This window comes from Ceratotherium simum, chromosome 6 (assembly GCF_057802395.1).
Source record: "Ceratotherium simum simum isolate JZ-2026a chromosome 6, ASM5780239v1, whole genome shotgun sequence".
In the NCBI taxonomy this organism is placed as follows: Eukaryota; Metazoa; Chordata; class Mammalia; order Perissodactyla; family Rhinocerotidae; genus Ceratotherium; species Ceratotherium simum.
In genome coordinates, this window is record NC_141905.1 from 76153501 (window position 1) to 76166287 (window position 12787).

Consider the following 12787-nt stretch of genomic DNA (forward strand, 5'->3'; position numbering starts at 1 on the left):
ATCTGTGTTTTAGAGATGGGAAGGCTGAGGCTCAGAGAGGTGTCATGATTTGCGTGAGCTTGCACACACAATAAAGAGCAGAGCTCATGTCCAAGTCCCTGTCACCTGACTCCATAGCAGGACACCAGGCTGAAAGTCGAGTGGGAAGGAAGTCTTCCTGCCTTAGATGGCCCTTAGCTGATGCCATGTCACTTAGAGACACCCTCCCAGGCCACCTGTTTGTGGGCTGGCTGGGCATCTGGGACCCCTCCGGTGCAGGGGTCACATTTGCAGAGTCTGTGAAAGCCTGGCATGGGCAGGCCTGGCACTCCCAGGGAGCAGGGATTCAGCCCCCTCCACCTTCTGCAGCAGGCGGCTGGGCTCTCAGCAGCCCATGGTCCACAGAATCCACTGGTTCTTAACACTTTTGCATACAAGGTCCCATTTGACATTAAAACATTCAAACTATTTTTAGTATCTGTTAATTGAAAAAACAAAATGATAAAAAAGATACTGTCAATTTAATAATACTTAAAAATAGGTCTGTATTTTATTCATCACGACATCAATGTAAATTAATAATAATGATACAGATGTAAATAGGCAATTCACAGAGAAAATACAAATGGGGGGCCGGCCTGGTGGCGCAAGTGGTTAAGTGCACGCGCTCCGCTGCGGCGGTCTGGGGTTTGCCGGTTCGGATCCCGGGCGCGCACCGACACACGGCTTGTCAAGCCATGCTGTGGCAGCGTCCCATATAAAGTGGAGGAAGATGGGCATGGATCTTAGCCCAGCGCCAGTCTTCCTCAGCAAAAAGAGGAGGATTGGCAGATGTTAGCTCAGGGCCCATCTTCCTCACAAAACAAAAGAAAATACAAATGGCCAATAAATATATGAAAAAAGATCAATCTCACTAGTAATTAGGGATATGCAAATTAAAACAACAATGAGACATCATTTCATTCATCAGATAGGCAAAAATTAAAAGTTTGATGCTATCTAGCGTTGGCTGGGGTGAGGGGAAATGGTTACTTTTATCTATTTTCTGTTCATGGGAGCATAAATCAACGCAGCCAGTTTGGAGGGGAATGTGGCAGTGAGTATTAAAATGCAGTACACACACACACACACAAACACACACACACACACTGGGGTTTAGCAACTTCACTTCTTGGTGACTCCTCCAGTGTACAAGATGAGATGAACATTGAAGCACTGTATGAAATAGTGAAAACATTGGTAATAAGTTAAATATCTTTCAATGGAGGGATGATTACCCAAACAATGGAATATTCATACAATGGAATACCATGCAGCCGTTAAAATGAGTTAGCAGATCGATACGCACTGAAGGGAAAAGATTTCCAAGACATACAGTTGAATAACAGAAACAAGCAAGCTGCAGAATGACAACATTCCCTATGACATTATATGGCAGCCATGAGAATGAGCCTCACGGATCACCAGGTGGCATCAATTGACCGCCGATCCTAGTTGTTGCTCTTTGAAATCTATCCCTGTGTTTGAGTCAAGGCCATGCATGGGCTGCTCCCCCACAATGACTGGGTGTGGGAAGAATACTAAAGCAAACCTGTTCCTGGGAGACAAGGGACTCCTTCATTAGCCAACTTGGAGCTCAAGGAGTCCCCAACGGCAGTCTAACCTTCTCTCCTCTTTCCTTCCTCGGGGTCAGACTTGCATTGTGGTCTGATGATTTTCCCAGAATTCCTCCTATTTCCTCTCTGTTCCCTTCCTGCATAGCTCTTGCTCTACGTCCTCTCATGTAGGAATTTCCCTTAATGAGATGCTTACATGCTTAATCCTATTTTGGTGTCTACTTCTTGGAGTCCCCAGTGCATACCATTAGTGCAGTGGTTCTCAAACTTCGGTGTGCATTAGAATTAGAACTTGTTAAAATGCAGACTGCTAGGCCCCCAGTCTTAGAGTTTCTGATTCAGTTGGTCTAGGGTGAGGTCTGGGAATTTGCATTTTGACAAGTTTCCAGGTGATGCTGATCTCAAAGGACCACACTGAGAACCACTGTGTTAATGTATAACATGAAGAATTTAAAAAATATTTTTAGGTTTGTCTATATTTGTAAACACGAAGAAAAATATCTGGGAGGCATCACACAACAAAGTGACAACAGTATCTTTCTCTGGGGAGGTCGATGGGATTGAAATCAGCATACTGTGGTGGTTAAGAGCACAGACTTGGAAGCCAGACAGCCTGGGTTTAAATCCCAGTTTTACAGCGTGCTGGCTGTGTCATTTCAGGCAAGTTCTTAACTTCCCTGTGCCCCAGGTTTCTCATTTGTAGAATGTTGATAATAATAGTAGCAATCTCTAGGGTTGTCCAGAGGAGAATATAAGTTAATATATGTGAAGTACTTAGTACAGTGTCTGGGACATAGTAATTACACCCTACGTGTGAGTTATTTCATTCTTTTTAAATGAAATGAATGATGAAGGGGTCTGAACTTTTGGCAACAAGAATTAGGTGTATTACTTGAATAGTTAAAAATTTTTAAATAAAAAGAAGAAAAATAGTTGTGCACATATGTGTGTTTGAGGCGTATTCTGTATTCAATCTACACGCAATGTTTGGTGAACAAATGAAGGCAGAGATTTCTTGCAAGATTTCTGCCTACCCTCTGGCCCCTGAGGGCCCCAAACCCATTGGTTATATGGACCTTTAAATAAGGCAACTACCACTGCCTTGTTGGCCAAGTTTTAAAAAATTACTGTAACCCACATATAAGTCAGTCCCCACGTGACCCAGTCTATGTAGGATCACATTCAAAAAAGCACAATCCATCAGCCAAAATTAATTAAAAAGGAATTCCAAATTTGGCTTACATCACCACAAAAAACATTAAGGGAGGTCCATTGAATAACTTCAACAACAGTTCTTAAAATGCTCTTTTCTCTCTCTCCCCAGGGAAAGCCTGAGAGCACTTGTGGGTTAACAGCTAACAGTGTTGGTCCCTGTCACATTAGATTCATCAAGAAATCAGTTTAATTAAGCCTGAGTGTTAACATGCCTCCTGTTTTTAAAGCGAGCCATTGCTATTATAAAAGGTTCCCTTTCCTGGGCACATAATCCTATTGTAACATTAAGCTTTTGGCCATGAAACCTTCCTGCATTAGGCAGATTATCAAGTAAATCGTGTCCCAGTGAGAGAAAGAAGGGTGGTTATTGGGGAGTGAAAAATTAGAGCAATCTTCCTTTTTTTTGGTTTGTTTTTCTAAATTTCTTCATACATTTATTTATTTCACACTTATTTTAGACATATTATATTCTAGATCAGATGCTACAGGATATATACATGTGTTATTTGATCCTCGCTACTCTGCCTATGAAGTAGTAATTATTTCCATTTTCCAGATCAGTAAGCTGAGGCTTAGGGAAGTCAAATAAGAACTCGCTTAAAGTCCCTCAGCTCAGTGGCTGAGCTTCTGTGATCTTTTTACTGTAGTAGCTCCTTTGCTGGACTAGGATACAGCAAAGCAAAGCTCAATTGCACCATTTGCTATCTGTGCGATATTGAGAAACTTTCTTAACGTCTCTAAGCCTCAGTTTTCCCATCTGCAGATAAGATAGTAAATATGTAGCTGTGGGAATTTCTGGAAATTAAATTAAATTACAGATGGGAAAGTCCTGTTTCAGCACCCACACACCGTAGGGATATAGTGAGCCTTACGGTGTATGGGTTTGTTTTTACAAAAGGAAAATCATGACCAGCATTACTATGGCTGATTTTGTAGATTAGCTCACTTATTACTCATCACAACTCCCTTCAAGCTTATCTTTTTGTATAATAGATGCTACGAAGCCAAAGACAAATTTCCCAGATTCCCTTGCAGCTAGGACTCTGCATATGATCTGAACTCTGGCAAGTAGATGTGCCACGCAAATCTTGGAAGTCAAATGGGCAATAGAAGTTGGTAGCCATGCAGAGGAAGATCAGATGTGCTGGTGAGGAGGGTGTAGGCATCTGGGTTTGGAGCTGGCTGTGGTGAAGTTTGTGGAGTACATTGCTCAGCGTCATAGTTTCTGATCAGTAGGTTTTATAGGATAGCAGTCCCACGGTGTGGGTTAGTATTTCTCCTAGCAAAGTGGCCCCTTGGCTATAGTATTTCTTGTAGCATCCAAATTTGGTTCCCTAGCCCTAGCCCAGGTTCTTAATCCTCCTTAAAAATTCCTTTCTGCTTAAACTGACTAGAGTAGATTCTGTTGTCCAGAAATAATATTCAAAGACTGACATAGTATCAACCAGGAATAGGGAATTGGAAATGTCAACTTTGAGTGTTCAAGTTGCCCATTGACATAAGGCCAGCGTTCTGAACTAATATTTTTAAGTATATAATATGTTTCAAGATTGCCCTCTCAAGGCAAAGCATATAAGATTGATGGGGAACAGAGATAGTTTCCGAATTTTCTCTTGATTTTTCATCTTATGAATTATTTTAACAATCTGTAGTAATTTCAAACTAATAGTACTGATGCAGTAGGAGATGTTGACTGCAAAGGTAAAATGGATATTTTAAAATCTAAAAACCAGGTTATAATTTTGCAAAACAATGAAGGAAATTTCCACGTCTCCAAACAGCAAACCTTACGTATGGTTAACCATCAGTATTGTTCTCATTGCTGATTTTAAATGGAAAACTAACATGTTATATTTGGACAAGATTAGCAGAGATTCTGCATGACAAAGAGATAGTGTGAGACATCTCTCAGCAAACTAGAGCAGAGAGAGACAATGGGTTATGTAGTCAACTGGCATCCGGTCCCAACTCTGCTGCATCCTGGGTGACCCTGGACAAGTTTGGGACAGAATATCTACATGGCCTACTTCACTGTGTGGTGAGAATTAAATGAGACAATGTATGGAATGGACCCAACACATTATAAATACCCACCTTGTGATGGATCCCTCTTGTCTTCCCCTTACCTATTTCAGTAACCGGAGAGGTATAACACAACACGTTGCCACACTTCTGAAATATTGTATGTGAATTGATTTGGGAATATCAAATCATCTTGACATACATCAGGAGACTCTCTAAGGACCCAGCGTAAGTTTAATACGCGTGCATATATATGTGTTCACACACACACACACACACACACACACACATACAATTGTGGTGGGTTTTTGGGCTTCAAGGAATTTAGATAAGTATATGATAAGCAGGGGACCTTCTGCATCTGCGTGTCTGGAAAGGGTCCTTATCACTGTGTTGGTCCCAATCCTTAAACCTTCAGGTTGGCTCCTAATTGGCACCTTTCTGGCCGACTACGCCAGGAGGCCATGGAGCAAATGGATTACACACGCTGAGTGACCCTATGAACAAACCCCCCACGGGGGTCTGGGGTGCATGGAGGAAGGAGCGACACATCTTCAGCACTGCTACTGCCTGCACTCTATCTCTTCCTTAGATAAACACAGTTAAATCTCTGCCATTGTCCCTACGAGGCATTTTTAACAGCACCGCTATCGAGCTAAGTGACACCAAAGGGAAATAAATAAAGAGAAGAGAAAGAGAGAAGGTCAAGGGTAAATGACGTCGATGACCACATTTTGACACTTAGAGGTTGCCCAGATTTTACAAAACTCTATCTTCCTTGTTTAGTTAGCTATTCTACACTGGAACAAACAGATCTTTTTAAAAAAGAAAAGCTGAGTAAGAAGCTTGGCTGAATTCTTAGACCCAAGTTTTCCATGGATTAGGTTAGCTATAAATTAACCAGTCTGCAAAATATATAAATAAATGAATTGCTTTGTTCCGAGCTATCTGCAGTAGGGCTCTGGCTGCTTGCTATGAAGCCTGGTGGACGTTCCACTGCCCAGTGCTTTTATAAATACTAATGAGTGACATATTGAGAGAAATTGTACCTACAAAAGCAAAGACTTCTTCCATGCAAATCAGGCCCCAATTCCCCACAGATAAGGATCTTTTTGATGGAACACATGCAAAATCTCCGGTTCTTAATTCTTTCATTAGTATTCCAGGCAGATGGCTGCCAAATAACAGAGAAAACTGTCTGAATTGCTGTGTCTGAAACCTAATATTGATTTGTTTAATAGTGTCAGGAAGTCAAAATTCACAAATCTCCTGTCGATTGTTTATGAGGCAGTTAGCAGAGAATTGGTTGCCCCTGCTTAATTAATAACTCATTACTGAAATTTGATTATATGCTTGAATGCTTTAAATGGGTTCTAACACAGCGTCTGCAAAGTGGGGTAGCGACAAGGTAAGGCGGCTCGGGAAGCTTCCCTTCCCAGGCTCCTGCCATTAGAATTTCCCAACAGTCACACGAAGGCCTCTTTTGACTTTTCTTCCAGGGTCAACCTCCCCGGTGTTAATATGTCGGTTTAAAAGGTGTTCTGGGGTCACGTGGACTAAATTTAAGGTGGAGACATTTCTAGAAAAAACACTGACGTGGACATAATTTCTTGGTCACTGGATCACAAGAGACAGGTATGTGACATTGTCTGTGAGTGTACAAATTCTGAAGGTGGGAGCTCTTAGTGGGCAGATTAACAGGTGGGAAGATGGAAAACACTCTATCTCTTAAGTGTTGTTGTTTCAGAAAATAGAAATTCAGCATGGCTAGTTGCCACGTGTGGACAGACCGGCAGGATCAGAGCCCAGGAGGTCCCAGCATGATCTGACCCGGAGTTCTGAGGCTGGGGGTGTGGAGGGAGGCACTTCTCCACATGGTCCCGTGCCAGGGACAGAAGGGGAGAGATTAGAGCGCACGTCAAGGTGACATCAGAGCGTATGGGTGTCTTTGCTGTCTCTCTTGATTAAAATAATGCCTGTGGGAGATGACTTGTCTGAAGGGCTGGGCTTGGGCCTGGTTGGAAGGGGAGCTCTCCACAGACCAGTGATGTGGGCGCTGCCCGTCATGATCCCTAAGCTTGTAGCCCCCACCCCACCTCTGCCGCCTCCATCCATCCGACAACTGGCTTTGCCAGGAGCAGTTTCTGGCCAACAAGGGTTCCCTGAGCCACCCACTCCTTTTGTTTTAGGTGCAGCCAGGCTGACCTGATCAGGGGAAGAAAGCAGAAGGAGAGGGGCTTCATAGCTTTGCCCCCTTTCTGTGCTCTGCCAGCGCCTGTGGAGGAGATGGATGGGAGGAAGTGTGGGAGATGAGTGTGCTTTCCACCAAAGCATTCCCTTTAGTGGATAATGGGGGCACGTTCCCAGGCTAGCCCATGAAACATTATTTAGCTCACAGTGAATTAATTGGAGTGTGTATGTTGAATAGTATTGCAGTTACGTTATAGGCAAATCAGGACTTTGTGGGCTAGCCTGCAACCTGGCCACCACTGGAACATTACGCATCATTTTAGAACATTGTTATTCTGGAAAAAATCAAAGAGTACATTCTAAATTCCAAACATCTGACTCACAAATGAACTTTTGGAAGCCAACCCTTTGTCATCAAGGGCTGCCTGTTTGCAGACTCACACAGGGGTTAGAAAGGCTCATCTTCAGTCAGTGATCAGGGGGTGCTCCAGGAGGCCCTGTCCTGCGGCAAGAATCTTCAAGGAGTTTGCAGTCTGATTGCTTGTAAGAAGGTAAAGAGTAGCTTAAGGCAGACCACAATAAAACGCCAAGTGGAGGGACACACAACATGGCTGCAAAGTTGCAGAGGGAGGAAAGGTCACTGCCAGCCGGTAGGACCCGGGAAGTCTTCCGGGAAGAGGTGGGAGCAGAACGGGGTCTTGAAGGGTGGTCAAATTTCATCAGGGGGTGGTGGAGTATTCCGGGCAGGCATAGGAGTGGGCTGGTCAGTGGTAGGTTTTGGGGACGGCAACTGGCCAGGCCGGCTGGAAAGCAGGGTAATATGACCGGCCTGTCTCCTGCCTGTGATCTTAATTGAACCAGTCAAGCTTTCAAAATGAACAGTTGATCATTTGATTAAGAAGGGCCTTTGACTCTTTCAAGACCCACGGAGACTGATCTTTATCAAAGTGGATCAGAACTGTTTGCACAGAGGAATGCTGACCAGATTTCGGAGGGAGGTTCCTTGCGCTCCTGGGGGCCAGCCTGAACTGCTCGTTCTCCACCGTGTCCCTCACTCGGGTGGGCTTCGGGTTGGAAGCCGGAAATTGCCGCCCCGCTCAGGGTGGCTGGGTCCCACAGCACGGTCACTCCTGCCAGCGACAGAACTTGATCAAGCCCTGCTTCAGAGGTAAAACCTGGGTTTTTCCCACTGGCATCCAAGCAAGAATGTCTCCGAACGACTTCGGCTTGGCTTAACCAGCTCCAGTGGTAGGAAATTTCGCTGGTGTCGGCCATGAAGCCGATTTGTCAAAGTGCTATTAAGGATTTTCAGTTACACACACACACAAAAAAGGAGTCAACATTTTTTTAAACTCTAATTTATTATGCTTGATTACGCAGCTGGAATGGGAAGGTAGCTGCTGTTTGTAGTTAAATAACTCCTCACAATTTCTTAAAGAAATGATCTTCAAAGCTTTAACGGGTCAGTGGCTCAAGTACAAAGGAAAGATTGATTTCCATCCTCCCACCCTTTGTTCCCAGAGTTTAAAACAGACACGTTTGGGTAAATTAGTTTGTCTATGTTATTAATGGAAGAAGTTATTAAACTCCCATAAATATACGGTGGTATCTTGCTGAAGATGCCAAATTTGCTTTCAAGGGGAAAAAAACCTCAAAAAGAAAATGTGGAAAAGCCCAGAAGGGTCTATTGTTTTTAAAAAATTTTATTTCTAGGTATGAATTTGGCTCAGTGAGCCAGAGAAGGGGGCTGGCTCCAGATATCCCCCAAGTGGCGGAACAAATGCCCACAGGAGACCCTCGCACATTTTTTTCAAAAATCCCTGAATTTAATGGGAAACATTCAGAGGCCGGATTGTAGTAGGGGATGGGGGTGCACATGGGTGGGAGGGTGCAGGCAAGATATTCTTCCCACCACGAAGGGGATGATAAAGTGCTGTTCAACTTTTAAACCTGAGGGCCTGGTGTACATTTGATGGCTGAGGGGGGTAATGTTTTCCTTGAGCTGTGCTCAAGAGGTCTTTTGGGGAGGGGACTCAGAGAGGACTCACTTGAGTGAGGGAGGCAGCCCTCATCCCAGATCCTGGGCCAGAGTGTGAGGAAGACACAGCCACAAGACCACCCATGGGGGATGGTGCCCCAAGAGCTGGAGGTTTGAGGCTCCAGTGTGGTTATATAGGTAATTCCCCAACTGTGTATAGGACTTCACAGTTTATAAACCTCAGTTCAATGTCTCCTTGAACACTCAGTGACCCTGGGAGGTATGCTGAGCAAGGTTTGTGATTCTGATTTTGCAGATGACGAAAGTCAAACACAAAACATTTTTTCCCCCGAGTAGAAAAGGAAAATAAAGAAAATCATTAGAAAAGTAAAGAAAAGCATAAAGAAGAAAACCAAAAACACTGCCAGATGACATCTAGCATTTTGGAGTTTTTCCGTTTGGACTTTTCTCAGTGGCCACACACACCCACACTCACATGCAGGTACACACATGCACACACACGCACGTACACACTGAATGCTCAGTGTGCCAGGCACTATTACAAGTGCTTTTTACATGATAATTCATTTACTCCTCAAAACAACTGTACCAGGTAGGTACTCTTATTACCTTTATTTTACAGATGAGATAGCAGAGGCACAGAGAGGTATGACATGCTTGAGGCCACACAGATAAGTGGTTGTGGGAGGTAAGATTTGAACCCAGACAGACAGACGGACTGGCTCCAGCCCCTGTCCCATGTTCCTAACCACTCTGCCTTTGGCCTTTTTGTACGTCTGTAGACTTATTTAATGTGGGTAAAATCAGGCCATATCTGTGATATGCCTTGTGAGCATTTCTGATGCAATTACAGTTCTTCTAGAATGATTTTCAGTGGCTGCACCACTGATGGAGAAGTTTTGGCTGGAATTAGCTGTCTTGCGTGGGGTCACACAATCCAGTACCAGAACTGGGGTCCTCAGGCTGACGGTTCAGTGCTGTGCACGCTGTAGAGATAGTCACAAAATGAAACAGAGAGAAAGCACGAATCCCAAAGGAGCCAGGATGCACTGTCAGATTCAGAAGTGGCCCTGAGAGCTTCTGGGATTGCTGGGGCAGGATGTACGGCCCTGGGAGGAGACTGATTTTCCTGTCATCTAGTGTCCCTATCTTAAACCCTGTGTGAGAAATTAATTTTTTAATTCAAGACTAGGAAGAGCTCTGTGTCCCCTGAGTGGTTGAAATGCTTCTTTGCTTTCCTCCTTCATAACTGACTATTTTTACCTTTTCACTTTTGCCGCCAGGAAGCTCAGTGTCAAATCTGAAGCTAACCTAGGGCAACTATGTGATCCCTTATGACCCTCATGCTCCTCTTTTGCTTTCCCTAGTCTTGGTGGTCTACTCTCATTTGCATTTTCTCAGTTTCTGTTTTGTGTTTACATGTTTCCATGACACATGTTACAAGGTTTCCTCAAACAACAACCTCAGTTGTGCAACCACCTTCATCTGCCTGGGCCTGGCAGCCTCACACTGTGGGGAGAGCTGAGAACAACAATCTGGAGCATTCAATTTTGTCCTGTGTCGCTGTTTATAAAGCTCATGAGCAGCCAGAATCCCAATGAAGCATCCTCCCAAGCATCCTGAGAGGAAAGAGTGATCATGCTCAGCCTCATTTTAGAGCTGAAGAAATTGAGGCTTGGAATACAAATGGCTTAACCAAGGTCACGTCCAAGTGCAGCCTCAGTGCAGAAATGGGAATCCCTTTCTCTTCCTCTCTCCCAGCCCCACTCTTGTCACCATATGTTGGTTTCCCTATATGTCACTATGTGTTGGTTTCTCTATATGTCACTATATGTTGGTGTTTCACTATATGTCATATTGGTGGCACCTGAGCTGATTGGAGTCATTACAGGAGCAAAAATAATTTTGAAAATTATATATTAGTTTTAATGACTTATGGTAAGTGAAACTGGTTTTCCATTTCCAATAGTAATGTGATGTGTTCTTTTAAGAGAAATGTATTAAAGTTATTAAGAAAGAAGCAAAGCAACTTAAAGTAAAGTTTTGAGTAAATAATAAAAGGGCAGGCATGCAGATACAGCCAAACTGGTGAGACAACCTTATCCTTGGCGCACTGCCAACTTATGACCACATTTGCAGATTTCTCAGCTATGCAGATAAGACTCTAGAAGACCAAATGGTTCTCCAGATCCAAAGGACTGAATCCCCAACGTAGGAATTTAAGGCCAGCAGCAAGTGAGATTCCTTAAGTTTGAAGGCAATCCACGTTTCAAATGAAATATCCAAGGACCAAGCAGTGTCAGAAAGTTCAGGTTAGGTTCCCCATAGCCACCACGGTAAGCCAGTTAATCTCCCTGCACCTCCATTTGTTCATCTGAAAAATGGGTGATCTCTACCTGGTTAGGTTAAAGTTGAAGTTACTTCACCCAAGATGGCCCAGGCTTGCCTCACCAGATGTTGCAACGTTCCTCTCCTCTCTTCTCAGTAGGCGCAGCCACGGAGGGTTGGTCACTCTCAGGCAGCATGTAGTTGCAAAGGGCCGAGAAGAATGAGCTCGGTGAGGCACTCCAAGCTCTGCAGACACTCTGCATGCCAAGAGGAATCATTGTCTGGGCCTCAGTTTGCTCATCTCTAGGATGAAGGGGGACGGATGAAGTCAGGTCTGGCAAATAAGTTGGAGCTGCATGCGGCGCTGTGTGTAGAAGAATTCTGAGGCCACACCCAGGCTCTGTGAAAGCCAGGGGACAAGCGAGTGACCTCTAGCATTCATAGATGATGCCATGGTTGTTGACATTGAAAAGGCCCCAACAGACAGGATACTCTGGGTCTCTGAGGTCCTGGGGTCAATGCCCGTGATCCCTAATTCTAGTTGTTTCTATTTGCCCAAAGGCAGCTTCTAGAGAAAGCCTGTCCACTTGTCTTCATTCCTGTTTCTCTTCCCTTTTCCTAGCCCAGTCTCCATGGTGATAATGTGATCCCCATGTCTTAGGAAGGCTGCTAGGCTCACGTGAGCCGTTTGTAGGGACCATACAACTTATCATCCATCCTGAGATACTTTTGAGAATGAAAGGGATATTCTCGATAGTTCTCCCAGGACCACTGTTGTAACCTGGACCCTCCTGGGGAACTGGCATCACTTAAGGTGGTAGTTCTCAAACTTCGCCATGCGTCAGGATTGCCAGAGGAGATCCCTGGGCCCTGCCTTCAGAGATTCTGATTCAGTAGGGTTAGGGCCTGAGAATTTGCATTCTAACTAGTTCCCAAGTGATGCCGACGCTGCAGGTCCATGGACCACACTTCGAGAAGTCTGACTTGGAGTATATGTGCTTATCAATTCATAGAACTCGTTCACAACATGTTCGAATTGATCCTTATGAAGAGCCCAAGAGGCGTGGAAAGTTGTTATCAACAGATCCGCGCTAAGCTGAGGAATCGAGACTCAGAGAGGTTAAGTGATTAGCCCAAGGACACCCAGCTACAAGGGGAGAAGCCCTCTCAAATTCAGGTCTGCCAGCTCCCGGCTCTGCTTGGCTCACCCTGTGCAGGGCCTCTCAGCTCAGGAGCATGTTCATAGCTGAGATGCTCTCTGGGCTCTGCAGCAATACCTTCTCAGCAAATGCTCTGACCTAGATTAAAACTGGCTCTTTTTGCTTTATTAACACCACTTCAAGTCAGCCAAGAGGTCAGAGATTTGGTGTAAGAAATTACTTTAGCGGGCCGGCCCCGTGGCTTGGTGGTTAAGTGAGCGCGCTCCACTGCTGGCGAC